Here is a 22,734-nt window from a genome sequence, read left to right as displayed (position 1 = left end):
GTTGATCAGAGGAGTGATCAAGCGGGACGTTACCTCTTTCTTAAGGGAGATTTAGCTGGCCGTCGAGTTAGGTTAGCCTCTATATACTTACTGAATCATGCTCAATTAAGCTTCCTAGACAGAATTCTTAATGCCCTACAAGGTTTTATGGAGGGGGAGTGATATGGGTGGAGATCTCAATGTGGCTCTTGACCCATTACTAGACACCTCAAAATCAGCCTCACATCTTTCATATCCATATCTTAGACATATAAAAAAAGCCCTCCAAACTGTCCGATTGGTAGACATTTGGAGAGTTCAGCATCCAGCCAAGTGGGATTATACTTTTTATTCGGCACCTCATGACAGTTATTCTTGAATCGATCACGTACTGGTATCCCAATCTTTACTATCAGAGGTAGGGAACTCCTCAATTGGTCAAGTCTGACCATGCTCCAACATTTATAGACCTTCAGCTTGATAAGCCGGTTAGTAGATCATGGTCATGGAAACGTAATGAATCACTGATACAAGAAGGTCCATTTCGAAATGACCTCGCTATGGAACTGACCAGAATTTTTAACTAAAATGATACAGATGACGTCTCTCCAGTTACGATATAGGAAACACATAAATGTGTTATGCAAGGTCTATTAATTAAAAAAGCAACTGAATGACGGAAAAATAACCAAGTTGCCTTTCAAGCCCAATTAGAAGTGGTTGCAAATTTAGAATCCAAGCATAAAAAATCACTCTCACAGTTGGTTGCAGTTGACCTCAGGTTAGAGCGAGAAAAACTCTTTTCTATGCTGAGACAGTATACTAATATACGGATAGGAATATATACTATGAACATGGGAATAAATCAGGTAAACTATTGGCCCATTCACTTAGGGAAATCTCCCGAAGAAATGATGTCCCTTATATCGACTCGGAAAGAGGGAAATGTCACTTTCGAGAATACTATTTGTCTCTCTATAATCTGCCGTCTACTTTTTCGACCGATCAGGGCTTTCAAAAGCGACAACTAATTCAGGATTATCTCGATTCATCGGGATTACCGTCAATACCCGATGATGCGTCTGAATTACTAAACGCTCCGATTTCAATCGAGGAATACATGAGGTCGATTAAGGCACTTAAGCCCCATAAAGCCCCAGGCCCAGACGGGTATACGTTAACCTATTATAAGGCATTTGCCACCATTTTAGGTTCTAGATTTACAAAAGCATTTAATTCTCTGCTAGAAGATCGACCTATACCGAAAGATACTCTAAGGGCACATATTACAGTCATTCCGAAGGAGGGTAAGGACCATGCTCAATGTAAGAACTACCAACCCATCTCATTACCGAACATAGATTTAAAAATTTTTACATGTATATTAGCCTCAAGGTTGCGACCTTACCTTCAAGAGATCATTCACCCTGATCAAGCAGGTTTTATGCCTACTAAGGAGGCAAAGGATAACACTAGCAGAGCCTTAGACATTATCCATCTGGCTCATTCTCGTAAAATACCTTTGTGTTTGCTATCCTCTGATGCAGATAAGGCCTTTGACAGGGTGGACTGGACATTCTTGAAGGAGACGTTGACCCATATAGGCGTAGGGAAGGCGTAAGAATTAATGATGTGACCTCTTTGTATTTTAATTTGAGTAATTGCAGCACAGTGGTGTAGTGGATAGCACTCTCGCCTAGCAGTAAAAAGGGTCGCTGTTTTGAATCCCAACCACGACACTACCTGCCTGGAGTTTGCATGTTCTCCCTGTGCCTGCGTGGGTTTCCTCCGGGTACTCCGGATTCCTCCCACACTCTAAAGACATGCTGTTAGGTAAATTGGCTTCTGTCCAAAATTGGCCCTGGTGTATGGGTGTGAGTTGGGGACCTTGGATTGTGGACCCCTTGACGGTGGGGACCGGTGTGGGTGTGTGTGGAGCACTGCATAGATTGATGGTGCTACATGGATACCTTAAATATATAAAAAATAATAATATATAGTTGATGGGCATCTTGATGGGACGCAGTGTGCGGGGATGGGGACAATTGTGGGTGCTCACTCAGGTTGAACTGGATGGCAGGGGCGGACTGACCATTCGGTCACTTGGTCGCCGACCGAGGGCCCGACGTCAGGAGGGGCCCCATGAGTGGCTCAGTCAGCAGCGGAAAAAAGCCGCCCGCCGCACCGCACGAAAAACCCTGTCCTCCTGGATTATTACTGCTTCCAGCGCCGCGGCCAGCCCGCTGCCCGATCAGGGCTCGGATTAGGCTGAGAGAGGCTCTGTCAGCAGGGAGGGGCGGGACAGGGAGCTCCACTAACGCTCTGACCCTGCCCTGCCCCGCCCCTCCCCATGTAGTCTGTATCTAATTAGAGCATCTCTCCTGCACTTCTGAGAGCTCCGCCCTGGACCACAAAAATCCCGCCCCTACCGTCAAAAGCCCCGCCCCCTACAGTCAAAAGCGCCGCCCATACAGACGAAAGCCCCTCCCCCTATCGTCAAAAGCTCCGCCCCCTAGCGCCAAAAGCTCCGCCCCCGGACATCTGAGAACGAGAGGTGAGCCCGACTGCTCAGGTAGTTCCTTCTGCCTACCGTATATACCCAGCCTGTAGACCCCTTTTTTTGCTAAACCATCCCTGGAAATGTTGTTTACCCCCCTGTAAAGCTGTGCATTGCTGAAAGTTTAAATTTTAAAACTGGCTACCTGGTTATTTCCTGTAGTCGCATCCCCAGTCTGTGATTATTTCCTATAGTCGCATTCGCAGTCTGGTTATTTCCTGTAGTCACATTCGCAGTCTGGTTATTTCCTGTAGTCGCATTCACAGTCTCTGGTTACTTCCTGTAGTCGCATTCACAGTCTGGTCATCTCCTATAGGCGCATTCGCAGTCTGGTCATCTCCTATAGTCGCATTCTGGTTATCTCCTGTAGTCGCATTCGCAGTCTGGTTATTTCCTGTAGTCACATTCGCAGTCTGGTTATTTCCTGTAGTCGCATTCGCAGTCTCTGGTTAGTTCCTGTAGTCGCATTCGCAGTCTGGTTATTTCCTGTAGTCACATTCGCAGTCTAGTTATTTCCTGTAGTCACATTTGCAGTCTCTGGTTAGTTCCTGTAGTTGCATTCGCAGTCTGGCTATTTCCTGTAGTCGCATTCGCAGTCTGGTTATTTCCTGTAGTCACATTCACAGTCTCTGGTTAGTTCCTGTAGTCGCATTCGCAGTCTGGTTATTTCCTGTAGTAGCATTCGCAGTCTCTGGTTATCTCCTGTAGTCGCATTCGCAGTCTCTGGTTAGTTCCCGTATTCGCAGTCTGGTTATTTCGTGTAGTCGCAATCGCAGTCTCTGGTTAGTTCCTGTAGTCGCATTCGCAGTCTGGTTAGTTCCTGTAGTCGCATTTGCAGTCTCTGGTTATCTCCTGTAGTCGCATTTGCAGTCTGGTTATTTCATGTAGTTGCATTTGCAGTCTCTGGTTACTTCCTATAGTCGCATTCGCAGTCTGGTCATCTTCTATAGTCACATTCGCAGTCCTGTAGTTGCATTCGCAGTCTCTGGTTATCTCCTGTAGTCGCATTCGCAGTCTGGTTATTTCCTGTAGTCGCATCCCCAGTCTCTGGTTATCTCCTGTAGTCACATTCGCAGTCTGGTCATTCGCAGTCTCTGGTTACTTCCTGTAGTCGCATTCACAGTCTGATCATCTCCTATAGTCCCATTCGCAGTCCTGTAGTTGCATTCGCAGTCTCTGGTTATCTCCTGTAGTCACATTCGCAGTCTGGTTATTTCCTGTAGTCGCATCCCCAGTCTCTGGTTATCTCCTGTAGTCGCATTTGCAGTCTGGTTATTTCCTGTAGTTGCATTCGCAGTCTCTGGTTATTTCCTGTAGTTGCATTCGCAGTCTGTTTTTTTCCTGTAGTTGCATTCACAGTCTGGTTACTTCCTGTAGTCGCATTCACAGTCTGGTTATCTCCTGTAGTCGCATTTGCAGTCTCTGGTTATCTCCTGTAGTCGCATTCGCAGTCTCTGGCTATCTCCTGTAGTCATTTATGATATCTACGGCAATGCATATTTATTGAATCCATGTTAAGCACTATATTTGATTGGCTGTTTGCTTCTGCTTAGGCCTGGCACACACGCACAATCGCACATGATGATGACTTCATCATCATGTGCGTGATTGTGATTGTGCGTGTGTGCCAAGCAGAAGCAGCCAATCAAATATAGTGCTCAATATGGATTCAATAAATAGTGGGAAGATTTTTTCTTCCATTGGTGATCAGTGAGAAGAATGTCCCTTACATTGGTGATCAGTGAGAAGAATGTTCCTTACATTGGTGATCAGTGGGAAGAATGTCCCTTACATTGGTGATCAGTGGGAAGAATGTTCCTTACATTGGTGGTCAGTGTGAAGAATGTTCCTTACATTGGTGGTCAGTGAGAAGAATGTTCCTTACATTGGTGATCAGTGAGAAGAATGTTCCTTACATTATTGGTCCGTGAGAAGAATGTTCCTTACATTGGAGGTCAGTGAAAATTATATAAAGTAAATAAAAAAAAAAAAAAAAAAAAATGTAAAGCACCCCCATGATCCCCGCACATGCTCTATATGAAAGCTTTATGTAGGATGAGCACATGTATGTAAACGTGTCTATAGACGCAAATGCTGGACACGGGAGCCCACCTGCAAGGTAACCCCCCCCCCCGGGAGAGCGCTTCTCCTAGGGAGTTAACTAATGTGGGGAGGAGCCGCGAGAGCCACCCCCAGAGGACGAGGTTCAGGGCCACTCTGTGCAAAACAAGCTGCACAGTGGAGGTAAGTATGAATTGTTTGTTATTAAAAAAAAAAAAAAAAGAGCCTTTACAATCACTTTAATTTTGGAAATGTACCGTTGTTGCACTTTCTTTAATGTAATTCTGTGACGAACGCAAGTAGTGTGGGCAGTGCAAAATGTAGGTTGGGATTTGTGTGGGTGTGGCTTGAGTGTGGGTGGGAACACATGAGCCGGCACAGGGGGCCCCAGGATCTCCTATTGCCCGGGGGCCCCATGAGTTGTCAGTCCGCCCCTGCTGGATGAACTGGTGTCTTTATTCAACCTTACTAACTATGTAACTATGGCACAAGACAGGGATGTCCTCTATCCCCACTGATCTTTATATTAACTTTAGAACCATTTCTCCAACATGTCCAAGGAAGTACTGATATTCAAGGTTGCTTGATTGATAAGTTGGAGAACAAAACTGCGGCCTTTGCAGACGACATATTGTTCTTCATTACATCACCAGAAACCACATTGCCAAATTTATTAAGTAAGTTTGACCAGTATACTTCTCTTTCGAATTTTAAAATTAACATTCAAAAATCTGAACTACTTAATATTACGTTGGCACCTGCACGAGTGCAAGCTCTTCAATTGTCATTCTCTTTCTCATGGGCATCTTCATAGTTGACATACCTAGGATTCAAATTGACTTCTTCAATTGATAAAGTTTTCCAAGTCAATTCCAAGTCAATTTCCCACCGCCGCTATTGCGGGAACTCTCTTCTAATCTGGAAAGATGGAATAAAGCTCCCTACACATGGATTGGCAGGAATGCTATTCTTAAAATGAACATACTACCAAGAGTATTGTATCTTTTTGAGACTCTACTAATAGTCATCCCATAATCCTTCTTGAAATCACTACATAGTGCTTTTATTAGATTTATCTGGGCAAAAAAGCATCCACGTTTGTCCTACCACTATTTGGCTATGCCAAAAAGCCAGGGAGGTATGGCTTTCCCAGACCCGATTAGATACTATAAGGAAGTGCACCTCGCTAGGGTATTAGCTTGGTGTAGAGACAGGGGACATAAAGCCTGGGTAGCAGTTGAACAATCGTGCACTGAGATTCCACTCCAATGTGTGCCATGGCTACAGCCAAGGGTACTGGGAACCTTAAGATGCCACCCCCTTATAGGGGCAACCCTGAGAGTAATTCAACAAAGCCATCTCTTTTCAAAGACAGTTGGGGAAATTCTTTGGCTTCACCCAGTTCTGGAAAATGCAGCATTCCCCTCAGCTTATACAGATAGCCGCTTTAAACAAACTTTAAGACAAGGTAAATTTCGCCTAGGCAATTACCTTGAAGAATCAAGGTTGAAGACTAGGGCGGAAATACAGTTGCTGTTTAACCCACCATTGGATCCGTGGCAGATGCAACATCTTACACACTTTTTGAGTTCCCTTCTTCGCGGGGAGAGATCAGACCATTTAAATACATCATTGGAAAACCTATGTGTGATAGAAACACCTTCCGCCCATGGGGTATCTGAGGTATATAAACTGTTAACAGATCTGCCTGTGGGCTCTGTTCCTAGATTTCTTTTGAAATGGGAAAGAGACTTGGATACCACATTTTCTAAAGAGCAACAGAATTATATTCTATATTTCGCCCACTACTCCTCAACAGCTAGTAAATATCAAGAGCCTGTTATAAAATTCTTACACGGTGGTATAAAGTTCCATCATTGCTACAAAAATTTTATCCGGAAAAGACGAATATATGCTGGCGTTGTGGAGAGATAGAGGGCAATATGTTTCATATCTTCTGGTCCTGTCGGAAACTAGACGACTTCTGGTTTAAAGTATGAGGTATTATAGGACAATTAACTGATTATGATTTGGGATCTGATCCGGCTAGGTATCTTCTTCATCTTTCAGATCTTCCAAAGCGTAAGTACAGAAATTCATTGATCGCTTATTTTCTGAATGCAGCTAAGGCCTGTATCCCAGCTCTATGGAAGCAGGAATCACCTCCCTTAATCTTGCTGTGGCTTAAAAAAATAGCCAATATATATGCCATGGAAAAAGCCACCGCAACCATGTTAGGTAAAGAGGAGAAATTCAATAAAAAATGGATACAATGGTCTCTTTTTGTCAGTACTAGGGAATATGGCTGTGCACTTGTGGAGGGGGAGCAGGCAGGGATAACCTAATGGGAGGAGTTTTTTTTTTTTTATTATATTCGTGTATAGGATGGACATGAAGGTAAAACGACTCTATACATCTGCCAAAATTAGAATCGATCTATGTTAAAGATATATTTTGTGATACGCGTGCAATTGAATTGTGTTTGTCTATATGTAAAAAAGTTGTTGAAAAATAAAATATAGAATTAAAAAAAAAACAAAACCTAATGAGATTGATAACACCTTTGAATTAGGTCCTTTTTGCACTTGTGCGACCTTAAAATTGCACAACTTTGCCATGACTTGAAGCAATGCCTGTGTAATCTTGTGGTGTATGGACCTCAAAAGACATCAAAGCCAAACCAAGATAGCGCAATTTTGCCCCACATTCAGGATGCACAAGTGACAATAAGGCCAAATTCAAAGGTGTTATCCATGAATATTATTCTCACTGCTGCGACCTGAAAGTCACACTATTTTGCTGCCACTTTGCCACTGCAACTTGGCCCCAACTTCTGCAAATGTCTGTGTAATATAGTGTACTTCAAGTTGCATGAAAGTCACACCAAAGTAGTACAGAGAGTACTTTGAAGTTGGTGCGACTTGATGTAGCACAGATATGATTGGTTATCATTGAGAATCATGTGGTACAACTTGTCATACAACTCGGAGGTCCAAATTTGCTGGGAAAGTCACCCAAGTGTGAAACTATATATATATATATATATATATATATATATATATATATATATATATACATAGTTACATAGTAGGTGAGGTTGAAAAAAGACACACGTCCATCAAGTCCAACCTATGTAAACCTATATATATATATTTATTTTTTAATAAAAGGAGCTCTCATTTATATTTGCATAGTCCTTACTGATTTACATCAGCAGAACAAGTGCAGGGAGAGATGTGTGCACATGGGCCAGAAGCAAATGTGTGGTGATGCCAAATAAATTAATGAACCCCACCCACACCAAATCTAACTACCACATCCACCCCCACATTGAGTAAGCACACACATATATAGCCTACACTTACCCAGCAAATGAGCAGTACCTCCTATTTGCAAAAGAGGGACCTCACCATGTCCACCTAGATGGAGATCCTGACCAGCACAGGCACTTCCGGGTGATTAGATTAGGTTCAGCTGAACTCACATAATTTCATTACCGCGTGTCAGTCCCGACTGCGGGGGGAATTTCAGAGACATCTGTGCAGGTTTCTGTATAGATGTCAATAGAAATCGCACCCCAAAGTCGCCAAAAGTAGTACAGAAACTACTTTCGGAAATTGCAGTGCCGCACTGATAAGGTCTGCAGATCAACTCCTGATCAGTGCTCTGAGGCAGAGCTGATGGCTGAGAACAATGACCGGAGGGTTCTGGCACGCGCATCCCCCTGTCAGAACACAATTGCACAGCAGGGGAGAATGCTATACTAATGTCAGTTTGTTAGTACAGCAGCTCCTCCTGAGCTGTCCAGCCCTGCTGGACTGAACGAAAAAAAAAATACTAATGTGTACAAGGCTTGTACCCACTTTGTGGACTTCTACCTATAGGTAAACCTAGAATAAGGCTTACCTATAGGTAGTGGAAATATCTCCTAAACGTGCGCCGTTTAGGAGATATTTCACTTGTAGTCCGCCGGAAATTCCAACGGCACATGCGCCGGGAAGAAACTAAATTAAGTGCCGTTTCTTCCCTAGCCTATGCCGTTAATCGCGGCTCCCGTGCGCATGCGCGGGAGTGACGTCACGCGGCTCCGGCGAATCACAGAGTCGGAGTCCGCGGCCCGGAAGGAAGAGGGCCAGAAGATGGACGCTGCCCACACAGGGGACATCGCTGGATTCTTTTGCAGGTAAGTGGCACATAGTGGGCTAGTATGCGATGCATACTACCCATTATGCTTTTCATTTGCAGGCTGCAGCAAAGAGCAAAAGAGGAAGTAAAACCCATCAGGGTTTACTTCCTCTTTAAGGCTCTTTTCACAGTAGCAGCTGTGTTTACAGCTGTGATGAACTGCTTTTCAGATGGTGGTGAAAGGAGATTTGCAGGTGTTCAGGAGGTGCCTTCAGAAATTCATTTTTTGGGGGGGCTTTTTTTAATATTGGTGAATGGCACTTTTTCACTGTAAAAAAACAGCCCAAAGGCTAACATTGCACTAGAAAAAACAATCAAAAGTGTAAACACAGCTGCAAGCACCCCAAAGTCTAATACATACAGATATACATACAAAATAGATGCAGCGCTAGTGATATTGAAAATTTACAGGTAAAAAAAGACTTAGAATAAAAAACTAAAGCAGAGTCCCAAAATATCAATCCATAAATCAAAGTGAAACAAACATCCATGCTTTGTATAGATGATAAGCTGTAGGTGAGGAAAACGTAACACTCCTTCACATTATATGCATCCAGCTCCACACCCAAATGAGAGTAAGTAGCCTGCTTACCAGCTGTCCGTGACCACTAGAATAATAGTCTAACCAAGCACAGGGAAATAGGTCTCCCCAGGAACCTTAGTAGTGTCTGTAATCTCCGCTTTACTGGTAAAACTCAGAAATATAAGAAAGAAATGATCCCATAGTGCAGTACTTTAAAGTATCCAGATTTAATAAAATAAGTGGATTGCGCTTACAAGATAAAAGCAGAAAATCAGCATCAAAGGCAGCATGTCATGTAATAAGAACCGCAGCGTCTCCACAGGCTTCGCTTCACTTCTTTCTTGGTTTGCTTGTAATAAATAAATAAATAAAAAATAATATCATACAATCCCATATACCCAATCCTATACCCACAGTTGATCCAGAGGAAAGTGAAATACCCCAGCAAAGCATGATCCAATTTGCTACAGCAGGGGAAAAAAAATCCTTCCATCCGAGAGTCAATCGGATTTTTCCTGGATAAACTTTACCTATCAATATCAGTACCCAGTTATATTATGTACAATTAGGAAAGAATCCAGGCCTTTCTTAAAGCAATCTACTGAGCTGGCCAGAACCACCTCTGGAGGGAGTCTATTCCACATTTTCACAGCTCTTACTGTGAAGAAACCTTTCTGTATTTGGAGATGTAATCTCTTTTCCTCTTGGCATAAACAGTGCCCCCCTGTCCTCTGTGTTGACCGTAAAGTGAATAATTCAACACCAAGTTCACTATATGGACCTGTTATATATTTGTACATGTTGATCATATCCCCCTTAATCTCCTCTTCTCAAGAGAGAATACATTCAGTTCCTCTAATCTTTCCTCATAGCTGATCTCCTCCATGCCTCTTATCAATTTGGTTGCCCTTCTCTGCACTCTCTCCAGTTCCCCGATATCCTTTTTGAGAACTGGTGCCCAAATATGAACTGCATATTCCAGGTGAGGTCCTACTAATGATTTGTACAGGGGCAAAATGATCTCTCCCTCTATGGAGTCCATACCTCTTCTCGCTTTGGACACTGCAGCTTGGCATTGCATGGTATTATTGAGCTTATGATCTACCAAAACCCACAGATCCTTCTCCACTATGGATCCCCCCAGTTGTACTCCCCCTAGTATGTATGATGTATGCATATTCTTAGCCCCCAAGTGCATAACTTTACATTTATCAACATTAAACCTCATTTGCCACATAGTCGCCCAATTAGACAGTGCATTGAGGTCGGCTTGTAAATTGGAGACATCCTGTAAGGACGTTATTCCACTGCATAGTTTGGTGTCATCTGCAAAGACTGAAATGGTACTTTTAATCCCAGACCTTATATCACTTATAAAGATATTAAAAAGTAAGGGTCCTGAACCTTGGGGTACACCACTGATAACCTTAGACCATTCAGCGTAAGAATCATTAACCACTACTCTCTGAATTTTGAAGTCTTTTAGCCAGTTTTCTATCCATTTACAAACTGATATTTCCAAGTCTGTAGACTTTACCTTATACATTAGTCGTGTGTGGGGAACTGTATCAAATGCTTTTGCAAAATCCAAAATATTTTTTTCCAGCAAGAACTCATCTATGTGGTCTTTTATTAAACTCTCCAGTATCTTCCCAACTATAGAAGTTAACAGGTCTATAGTTACTTGGTAAAGACTTTGTTCCCTAAATAAAGGCACCACATTGGCCAGCTGACCCTGGATAGGAAATATAGAGCACATTGGTAGCAGTAGTATAGGGAAAAGGAATTCGGACACTTAAAGGATTACTCAACTTTTGTGGGGGAAAAATTTGCAAATAAAAAAATAGATATATTCTAGCGTATAAAACTGCAATACAAGTGAAATTGTAATGGAATGTTATTAACCACTTCCCGCCCGGCCTATAGCAAAATGACAGCCGGACGGTGGTTCAGTTATCCTGACTGGGCGTCATATGACGTCCTTCAGGATAACAGCCGCCACGCGCCCGTGGGGGCGCGCATTGCAGCGATCGGTGGAGTGGTGTGTTAGTCTGACACACCGCATCACCGATCTCAGTAAAGAGCCTCCAGCAGAGGCTCTTTACCATGTGATCAGCTGTGTCCAATCACGGCTGATCACGATGTAAATAGGAAGAGCCGTTGATCGGCTTTTTCTCACACAGACGCGAGTAGAGGAGAACTGATCGGCGGCTCTCCTAACGGGGGGGGGGTCTGCGCTGATTGTTTATCAGTGCAGCCCCCCCTCAGATGACCATACTGGACCACCAGGGACGCCACTAGGATCACCAGGGAAGGGGGCAACATGTGGATGGCCAGGTATGTACCTCATGGCCATCCACATGTGCAAATTATGCCCGATCTGTGCCAGTGCCCACAAATGCCCTCACTCATCATCTGTATTATTTAATTCTCTCAGTGACTTCTTTCTTACATAAATAAACTGAGTTTTCCAAACCCTTTTTATTAATTTATAAAGAGGAGAAATTCTCAATTTTTAAATTCCATCGAAAAAAAAAAAAAAAAAGGGAAGGGGAAGGGGGAGGGGGACATAGGCGGGGGACGGCGGAACATCTAGTTACTTCCCATATAGTTCACATAAATCTGTGTTTAAAAAGTTATTTTGCATATGTATTACTTCTTCCATTAGCCTTATTTTATCTACCTCCCTTAACCAATCCTTTATCGTCGGGATTATATTTGACTTCCATTGTTTCGGAATTAATGCCTTTGCTGCATTCAGTAGAAATGGGATAATTGCTGCTCTATATTTCTTCATTGGCACCCCCATTGCATGGAACACACATTGCTAAAGATCTAGTCCAATTTCATTCCCACTGATCTTCTTTATCCAATCCAATACTTCCCTCCAATAAGGTTGAATTAGGGGACACTGCTACCATATATGTGCATGCGTTCCTTTCTCCCCACATCCCCTCCAACATAAAGGGGATAGGTCCGGACTGATTTTGTATAACTTTATTGGGACGTAATACCACTTAATTAGTAATTTGTAATTCATTTCCTTCATCCTTGTGTCCATCTTTTAACCTCAGAGAATCCGAGAAAGTCCATTTTAAATACAATTTATTATCCTTGCCTGGAGGGAAATAATTGTTGCCTGTCAACGGCATCAAAGGACTATTATATTGTCAAAATATATTTTTGAAAAGCTTATCCCATACTCTGTGTTTCTATGGTAATTGGAGCCATTTCTCTAGAGGAACCTCTATATTGCCTTGGAATCCAAATAATCTGCCTCAAAGTTGATTTACTCAGCTCTGCCTCTAATGCCACCCATTTTTTATACGGAGAACCATGCACCCAGTGCATGACTCTGGGTGGGCATTTCATGGCCTTCAAAACTTTGATAGGTAGTGAGGAGTGAAATCAAAAATGTATGCCCTTAGAAAGCCTAAAGGCGGTGATTGGCTTTCGGGGTCCTGTACACGGATAGGCTCCCAAAAAGTCTCATACATGTGGTATCCCCGTACTCAGGAGAAGCAGCAGAATGTATTTTGGGGTGTAATTCCACATATGCCCATGGCATGTTTAAGCAATATATCATTTAGTGACAACTTTGTGCAAAAAATTTTTTTTTAAATTGTAATTTTCCCGCAACTTGTGGCAAAATATAAAATATTCCATGGACTTAACATGCCTATCAGCAAATAGCTTGGGGTGTCTGCTTACCAAAAAGGGGTCATTTTTCGGGGGGTTTGAACTGTCCTGGCATTTTATGCACAACATTTAGAAGCTTATGTCACACATCACACACGCTTCTAACCACTTGAAGACAAAGCCCTTTCTGACACTTTTTGTTTACATGAAAAAATATTATTTTTTTGCAAGAAAATTACTTTGAACCCCCAAACATTATATATTTTTTTAAAGCAAAGGCCCTAAAGATTAACATGGTGGGTGTTGCAATTTTTTTTTTCACACAGTATTTGCGCAGCGATTTTTCAAACGTAATTTTTTTGGAAAAATGCAGTAAAACACACTATATTGCCCAAATGTTTGATGAAGTAAAAAAAGATGATCTTATGCTGAGTACATGGATACCAAACACGACATGCTTTAAAGAAGTGCACAAACGTGCAGCGGCGACAAACTACATACATTTTTAAAAGCCTTTACCGGTTACCACTTTAGATTTACAGAGGAGGTCTACTGCTAAAATTACTGCCCTCGATCTGACCTACGTGGTGATACCTCACATGCATGGTGCAGTTGCTGTTTACATATAACACCAGACTGACACTTGCATTTGCTTTTGTGCTTAAGCACGTGGGGACAGGGGTGCTTTTTTTTTTTTTTTATTATTATTTATTTTGCTTTTTTATTTTATTTTTAAACTGTTTCTTTCGTTCTTTTTTTAAATCATTTTTATTGTTATCTCAGGGAATGTAAAAATCCCTGATCATAGCAATAGTTAGTGACAGGTACTAGTTTTAGAAAAAATTGGGGTCTATTTGACCCTAGATCTCTCCTCTGCCCTCAAAGCATCTGCCCACACCAAGATCGGTGTGATAAAATGCCAATTTGCCAATGGCGCTGTTTATATCCGGTGAAACCTAAGTCATGAAATGCTCATAGCTTCCGGTTTCTTAGGCCATAGAGATGATTGGAGCCATTCTGGTCTCTGATCAGCTCTATGGTCAGCTGGCGGAACCACCGGCTGCATTCTCGGGTTCCCTGTTGGGACAGTAAAGCCTGAGAAAACCATGGAAGATGGTGGGAGGGGGGATGTTCCTTCCCACTGCTTGTAAAAGCAGTCTAGAGGCTAATTAGCCTCTAGGATTGCTGTTACATGAAAGCCGCCCGCTGGCTGAAAAGAATGATACCAAGATGATACCTAAACCTGCAGGCATCATTCTGGTATTACCGCTCAAAGTCCAGCAAAATACCAGTACGTCACTGGTCCTTGTTGTTCATACATTGTAATGTTCTTTTTTCATGCAGCCTGTGGGCTGAGCAAAAAAGAGATTGGTCTGCCCACCATTAGAATACCATCCTTCATCCACCCACTCATCTAATGATAGGCAGACATGCACCATTTTTTTTTTTTTAACTGTGGTGGTGAAATCACCTCCCACAGCGCTGGAGTCACTGATTTACATATCGTGGGAGCAAACGCTGTTGCTGTCAGAATAAATAAACCCGTGCTGCAGCTTAATGGCGTACCTGTTAAGCAAATGATGGTTAACAATAAAACAAAGTAACATTACAGTATAACATACCATACTTGCAAAGCAAATACAATAAAACATAGTAAAAATAAAACAGAGAGAGAACAATAGATATAGAAAAATAGTGAGCGAACTATAGAGCGGACAGTAGAGAGCGAACATAAGAGAGAGAACAATAGAGAGAGAGAAGAAAAATAAAACCACAACTGTTTTTGGCTTTTTTATTTAAAAAACATTTTTGTGTGTTTTTGTGTGTTTTTTTTTCTTTTTCACTTTTTGCACTTTTATAAAAACTGTAAACTGAACGTTGCAGATTGGGGTCTCTCAAAATATGATGGCCATCATATCTTTCGAGACCCTGTGTTAGTGTGCCCTAGGACTGCATAGTGCTGTACCCTACGCTAATACTCCACTAGTGTGTGATAGCGAAACAGTCACCGATGCAGAGACCAGGTTGATCAGGACAGGAGGGACAATAAATTCGGTGTCACGCCTAAATCTGCGTTTTCTGCAGACACAACATCTTCTTTGGGGTGTTCTTTGGGTAGGGGTACCAGGGAGGACATACGGAAAATGCCTCTCATGCAGCCGGCTGACTGCATTTGCGTTGGGAAGGTGGGCCATAACACCATCTGGAAACAGAATGGCTGTGATGATCTCTTCCTGGAATTTGAGGAAGGATCCAGTCCGTCCTGAAGCTTTGTATAGCACAAAAGCGTTCAGCAGAGCCAATTGAAATTTTATACCAGTGTCCACCCCTCCTATATTAAGGTTGTTTTCGTGGACACAGAGGGGTTTCTCCACCAGTCGCCATAGAAATTTGGACTGTCGTATCTGCGTGAAGGGAGGACCGGATGAAAACATTCCGTGAATCCCTCCACTTCACTGCTAACAAATTATTACACTTCAAGCACGCTCTCTCCCCCCATCTAAGTCGGGATTCTAAAAGCCGTTGGGGGAAGCCCCGGTGATTAGATTGCACGGTGCCACATGCACCAATTCCATAACCAAAAAGGTGACTAAAAAGTGGCACACTCGGGTAATAATTGTCCACATACAAGTTGTACCCCTTTCCAAATAAGGGTGACACCAACTCCCACACAATCTTACCAGCACTCCCTATGTAGTCTGGGCAGTTCTCTGGTTCTACGTGACTATCTTTTCCGTCGTAAACCATAAAATTATATGTATAGCCTGTTGCCCTGTCACAGAGCTTATACATCTTGACCCCATATCACCCGTGACACTAATACAGTGATCACTGGTGACAGGGGGTGATTAAGGGGTTAAACCTTTATTAGGGGGGCTTTTACAGGCATTTGAGGTTTTATTTCAGCTTGAAGAAGCTTGTACTTTTATGAGCTCTTTTGTACATTTTTGTTGAGCTTCTTTGAGCTCCTTTCAGTTTTTTTTGCGCATAAGCGCTTTTCTTCACAAACCCTCCCCTCAGCTAATTATTCTTAATTTTTTGTGTGTAATTTCAAGCTTCTTTGAGCTTTTTCGTGCTCTTTTGCGTGTTTTCGCACATTTTTGGGCAATTGGGCGTCTTTTCTGCTTGAAAGCCCATCTCATCTTCTGCCTATAAGAGCATATGCCTGTAAACTCCTGAAAAAGCCATAGTGTGCATGGACACATTGGCTAACATGGAGGGGAGTTTCCAGGCAGAAAAAAATAACAGCTCAAAAAAGCTCAAAAGCCTGTAGGAGCAGCTTCTTTGAGCTGCAGTGTGCATGAGCCCTAAAGTGTGTTTCAATTGGTTTCTAACAGCTTAGAAACATCTGCTGCATGTTTATCATAAAGGGATGGCAGGCCACCAAGATTCTGTTGGAATAGAAAATGAAAGGAAAAAAAAAACTAAAGTTTCAGTGCTTCTGTTGTAGATATTGAAGATTAATTTATCCACAAAGCCCAGAAAGAGTTTGTTTCAAAGTGCTTTTACAGCTTGTTCAAAATGTGCAATAAAACCAAAGAACCTTTGCGCAATTATACAGTATCTCACAAAAGTGAGTACACCTCTCACAGTTTTGTAAATATTTTATTATATCTTTTCATGTGACAACACTGAAGAAATGACACTTTTCTACAATGTAAAGTAGGGAGTGTACAGCTTGTATAACAGTGTAAATTTGCTGTCCCCTCAAAATAACTCAACACACAGCCATTAATGTCTAAGCCGCTGGCAACAAAAGTGAGTACACCCCTAAGTAAAAATGTCCAAATTGGGCCCAAATTGTCAATATTTTGTGTGGCCACCATTATTTTCCAGCACTGCCTTAACCCTCTTGGGCATGGAGTTCACCAGAGCTTCACAGGTTGCCACTGGAGTCCTCTTCCACTCCTCCATGACAAAATCACGGAGCTGGTGGATGTTAGAGACCTTGCGCTCTTCCACCTTCTCTTTGAGGATGCCCCACAGATGCCCAATAGAGTTTATGTCTGGAGATATGCTTGGCCAGTCCATCACCTTTACCCTCAGCTTCTTTATTAAGGCAGTGGTCATCTTGGAGGTGTGTTTGGGGTCCTTATCATGTTGGAATACTGCCCTGCAGCCCAGTCTCCAAAGGGAGAGGAGCATGCTCTGCTTTAGTATGTCACAGTACATGTTGGCTTTCATGGTTCCCTCAATGAACTGTAGCTCCCCAGTGCCGGCAGCACTCATGCAGCCCCAGACCATGACACTCCCACCACCATGCTTGACTGTAGGCAAGACACACTTATCTTTATACTCCTCACCTGGTTGCAGCCTCACCAGCGCCCATCAAATGCAGCCTCACCAGCACCCATCAATGCAGCCTCAACAGTGCCCATCAAATGCAGCCTCACCAGCGCCCATCAATGCAGCCTCACCAGCGCCCATCAAATGCAGCCGCACCAGCTCCCATCAAGGCAGCCTACCGGCGCCCATCAAGGCAGCCTGCCTTACCAGCACCCATCAAATGCAGCCTGCCACACCAGCGCCCATCAAATGTAGCCTCACCAGCGCCCATCAATGAATGCTTGCTTGCTTCCATTCATTCGGGAGTTGGGACACAGAAAGTCCTCCGCCACCGCTGCGCCTCTAAGACTATGTGCGAATGGAGTGGCGGGTGCCTGCTGATGCTGAGACTTAATTGCTTGCTGCAGAGAGAAGAGAGTAGGAAAACCAGTGACCGGGCTCCCTAGGCAGCAGGGCGCCCTAGGCGGCTGCCTAGTTTGCCTAGTGGTAGCACTGGCCCTGCTCCCAATATGTTGTTTATATGATTCAGTGCCCATGCTCTAAACAATATATTGGATGTACTAAACAGGAATTATGTATACGTCTAGCCGAACATGTGGGCAATATAAAAAGGGGTTTCAGGGGATACAGTCTATCTAAACATTATGCCAGACATCATGGCAGGAATCTAGCGGATACTTCCTTTTTTGCCTTTGATAGAGTTATGCCCCATTGGAGGGGATCAAATATGGTTAGAAATATTTCCAGACTTGAGTCCCGCTGGACTTTTGATATGAAATCATATGTTCCTTTCAGCTTAAATGTTGACTGGGATATAAATTGCTTCATTAATAATGCTTGATTTCTGAATAGAATGGATTTCCTGTAGTGTTCTTTGTATATTTAAATGTATATATCAATGTTATTTTTTTATATTTCAAATGTATTAATTCTATTAGATTGGAAGGTATTTTTATAGAATATGAATAATTTTTGTAATGCAGTGTCCCTATATAGTTTGGTTTCTCTCTGGGTGATGAAAAACCTTTTTAAAATGAAATTTTTATCATTGTGTGTATAATCATTTTATTCCCCAAGATGTCAGTATTTAATTTTTTTTCACTGCGGGTCCTTTTCTATATAGCTTCTCTTCCTGTGAAATCGTCTGGTTCATTCACTATGGGCAATAACCGGCCAAAGTTGACACACGTGATGATGCGTCATTTCAGCCCATCCCCAGATGACTTACTTTGTGAAGAAATGCATAGGCTGGGGCCTACGACGGTGACGTGAACTATCCCTGATTGACCGATACATAAGTGAGCCTAGAGAGAAGTCATATGAGGATTACCATATGAATTTTATAAGAACATGCCATTTTTTATCTGGATTTATGTACTTGCAATACTTTCTTTTATCAATAAATCGGTGATATCGTATCAACGGTAACAATAACTGTGAGCTCAAGGTACAGTGTAATATAAAACAGAATAATAGTAATAAAAAAATCACTATTACTGAGTCTGTATTGAAAGGGAAGTCATAAGTACATAAGCACAACAATAGTAGTCCAAGAATAGAAATAATGATGGGATGATAAGGGCGGCTGCTGTCCTCAGAGAGCTGGCTCTGTACACAGAAATAGAAGGGGAGAACAAACACAAACAAGTGTTTATGTATACCTTGCCATCAAAAACCAGCTTCTAATATTGCACTTAGGTGGCGCTTCCTTTTCTCTCCCCTTCTATTTCAGTGATATCATATCACATATCTTTGTTTGAATCTCTGAGTCCCACTGGAATGGTGAGAGTGGATACAGCCTGCATGGTTTGAGGGAGACCTTATTTCCTTACGCCCCGTTGGACCTCCTGTAATTCAGTGGTCATTTGCATCTGGTAAGCAGTGTGTGTGATTCACATTGGGTGCGGAATGGGATCTTCCTTTCACCAATTGTTTCCCTTCACCTGTTGTATCTATTGCACAAACACAGAGGAGGTTTTAATAATAATAATAATAATACCATGGTTTTGGGGATTCTTCCTACACAGTTGACACTTGTTTTCATGGACATTATATGTTATATGTTTTTTGTTTCTTTTATAGCTATGCAAATTTTGTGTTTGGGATTCATACATCAATCTCTGACTCGATATTAATTTTTAGCGCTGCACTGCCTATTATCTTTGAGTTTGTATCTTGACTTTGAGTGCTAGCAGCTCTTCTTCTCTTCTTTTATTTAAAGTGCAGTGTTTTTTGCTTATACTTCGATTGCAATTAACCTTTCCCTAGAATTTTAATTATTCTATTTTTTATTTAGAAAACCAAAAAAAAATTAAAAAGTAGTGATAAAAGGTGGGCTAACCAATCATTTTTTGGGCATTAATCATTGTGGGCCCTGTTACTGCAGGTATGGTAGGGGTATGTTCTTTGCCTATATACTTTGTGCTATAATGTGCCTCATAATAGAAAGTTAGGAGGTACTGTATGTTAGTGTGCATAGTCTGGGTACATGTTCATTTTAAAATAAAATTGACTCTAGACATTATAGTTTAAAAAAACAACACACAATCTAAAAAGTCCCATTGAAGGGATATCAGTTCTTGTTTTATGTTGTTTATTTATTTATTTAAGTATACAGTATATATATTTTTTTTATATACAGTATAAAAAAAAACAAAAATGCAAATATGTTATACTTACCTGTTCTGTGCAATGGTTTTGCACAGGACAGCCCTGATCCCCTTTTTTTGGGTCCCCGGTTGGCGATCCTGGCTCCTCCCCCCCCGCCGAGTGTGCCCAATAGCAAGCCTCTTGCTATGGAGGCTTTCGAACCATGCTTCTGGTAATAGACATTGTCCATTCACACACAGAACAAAAGAATGTGGAATGGCAGTGCGTGTGATACCTGGTCTGACCAATCCAATAAGCAAACAAAGAATGCCTAGTGCACAGCGTACCCCTCAGGATTTTGAGGACAGACCAGGAGAGTATTTAAAAAAATTTCTTTATTAACTGACAAAATAGTTGTACAGTAGAACTATTAAAATCAATAGTGTTTATACAAAATTGCAAAATATGGTGGTGACTGCCTTATAAAGTGGTGGCGGGGTAGTACACATAGCTATATAGAATGACGCCTGACATGTTTCAGACTAGATGTCCTTCTTCAAAAGTTTTGCGTCATCTATAGCATACATATTCTATAATGTGAATATCCTGAGGGGTACGCTGTGCCCAGTGCGCTAGGCCTTCTCTGTTCACACACAGAACACCGCCCCCCTGCTCTCTCCTCATTGACTCACTGGCTGAGATTGGCAGCAGCAGGAGCTCCTGCCACTGTGCGAGCCAATAAGGAAAGAGAGACCCAAGAGAGCCTCTGCACATCGCTGGATCAGGATGAAGATCAGGGAAGTATAAGAGGGGGGTGGGGGGAGCTGCACCCAGAAGGATTTTTACCTTACTGTATAGAATGCATTAAGGTAAAAAAAAAGTTTGTCCTTAAAATCACTTAAAATAACGCCTAAGGCCAATTGTGGCATAATCTCTTTAAAACATTTTTTAAATGCTGTAACAAAAATCCTGTCTATCCTAGTGAAAAGTAATAGAGGACACAGAGAAAAGATCTCTGAACAATCAGAACAGGCATTTCGGAGGAGACTGATTGGAGACAGGTGTGCCTTACCCACAATGGGGTGAGCTTCCAATCATTCAGGGATCTTGTGTACTGCAAGTGCATTATGATGGAGGACACATAGCGAGTACATGTCCAGCACAAGAGAGGCAGCAGAACCAGGCTGACATGAGAGTAGGACTTGGAGATAGTGGAGAGAAAGAGGCAGTCCCTGTCTGAACAGACCAGTGTATAAGCTAAGCAAACAGAAGCTTGTGTGTGAGCAACCTACAGGTTCATTCTGGTGACTGACAGAAACAGTATAGCAGAGTGGCTGAAACGGAGGCTGCTCTGCCTTAACCACTGAAGAACCGGGCCTATTTTTAATACTCGGTGTTTACAAGTTAAAATCGTTTTTTTTGCTAGAAGAATACTTAGAACCTCCAAGCATTATATCTTTTTTTTCAGACACCCTAGAGAATAAAATGGCGGTCATTGCAATACTTTCTGTCACACCGTATTTGCGCAGCGGTCTTACAGCGCACTTTTTTTTGGAAAAAATACACTTTTTTGAATTAAAAAAATAAGACATCAGTAAAGTTAGCCCAATTGTTTTTATAATGTCACGCTTCAAAATTGCACCTGCCCGTGGAATGGCGACAAAGTTTTACCCTTAAAAATCTCCATAGGCGACGTTTAAAAATTTCTACAGGTTACCAGTTTTAAGTTACAGAGGAGGTCTAGGACTCTTGTTCTAACAATCGCGGTGATACCTTTACATGTGTCGTTTGAACACTGTTTTCTTATGCGGGCGCAACTTACGTATGCGTTTGCTTCTGTGTGCGAGCTCAGCGGTGTGGGGTGCTTTAATTTTTTCTTTTTTTTTCTTATTTATTTTACTTTTTATTTTTTATTTTGACACTGTCCTTTAAAAAAAAATTGTGGGTAACTTTTATTCCTATAGTAAGGAATGTAAACATCCCTTAATAGAAAAAAAGCATGACAGGACCTCTTCAAAAAGACCTCAGATCTCATATTTACACTAGAATGCAAAAAATAAATAAATAAAAGAAACTGAATTTGAAAAAAAAAAATATAAAAAAAAAAAAAATTCCCCTTTAAGAGCATTGGGCTGAAGTGACGTTTGATGTCGCTTTCGCCCTCCAATGCTATGGAGTTGAGTGGGGGGGCCCATCTTCCGCCTCTACCGATGGCTCCGGTAAGTGGTGGAGACGACCGGAGCGCGGCGGGAGGGGGCCCTCTTCCCCCCCGATAAAAGTGATCTTGCAGGGAATCCGCCAGAGAGACCACTTTTATCTGAAAGCGGACCGCCCGCTGAAGAAAAGGATACCTGGGTTATGGCAGCTATCTGCTGCCATAACAATGATATTCCTCTTCAAACTGCAGACGCATAACATCAGCAGGCGGTCCACAAGTGGTTAAATGGTAACTCCACTTTTGTCGAAAAAAATAGCAAATAAAAAAAAAATATAGCGTATACAATTGTGACACAAGTCATTTTGTAATCAGGGATAGGCACGGACCAAGGCTATGGCGGACATTTTTCAAAGTACAGACCTTAGTGGAGGATACCAAGGTACACTTCGAATTAAAATCATCAAAAAACTTCTCTCTTTGGCCAATTCTACAAGAACAAATACGTTTAAAATAACATTTATATAAAGACTGCTTGTGGTATGAGATTGCATACATGGCACATGGGACAGCCTTCGATTGCATACATGGCACATGGGACAGCCTGACATTGCATACATGGGACAACCTGAAATTGCATACATTGGACAGCCTGAGATTGCATACATGGGACAGTCAGAGGATTACTGTGTCTGTGCACCCAATCATTTTATCTCACATAAACACCCCTGGCCAGCAGCAGCTTCCTTCCAAGTTCCT

Source organism: Aquarana catesbeiana, linkage group LG04 (genome assembly GCF_042186555.1).
Source record: "Aquarana catesbeiana isolate 2022-GZ linkage group LG04, ASM4218655v1, whole genome shotgun sequence".
Classification (NCBI taxonomy): Eukaryota; Metazoa; Chordata; class Amphibia; order Anura; family Ranidae; genus Aquarana; species Aquarana catesbeiana.
The sequence above is the reverse complement of the archived record's forward strand: the minus strand, read 5'-3'. Positions refer to the sequence as shown.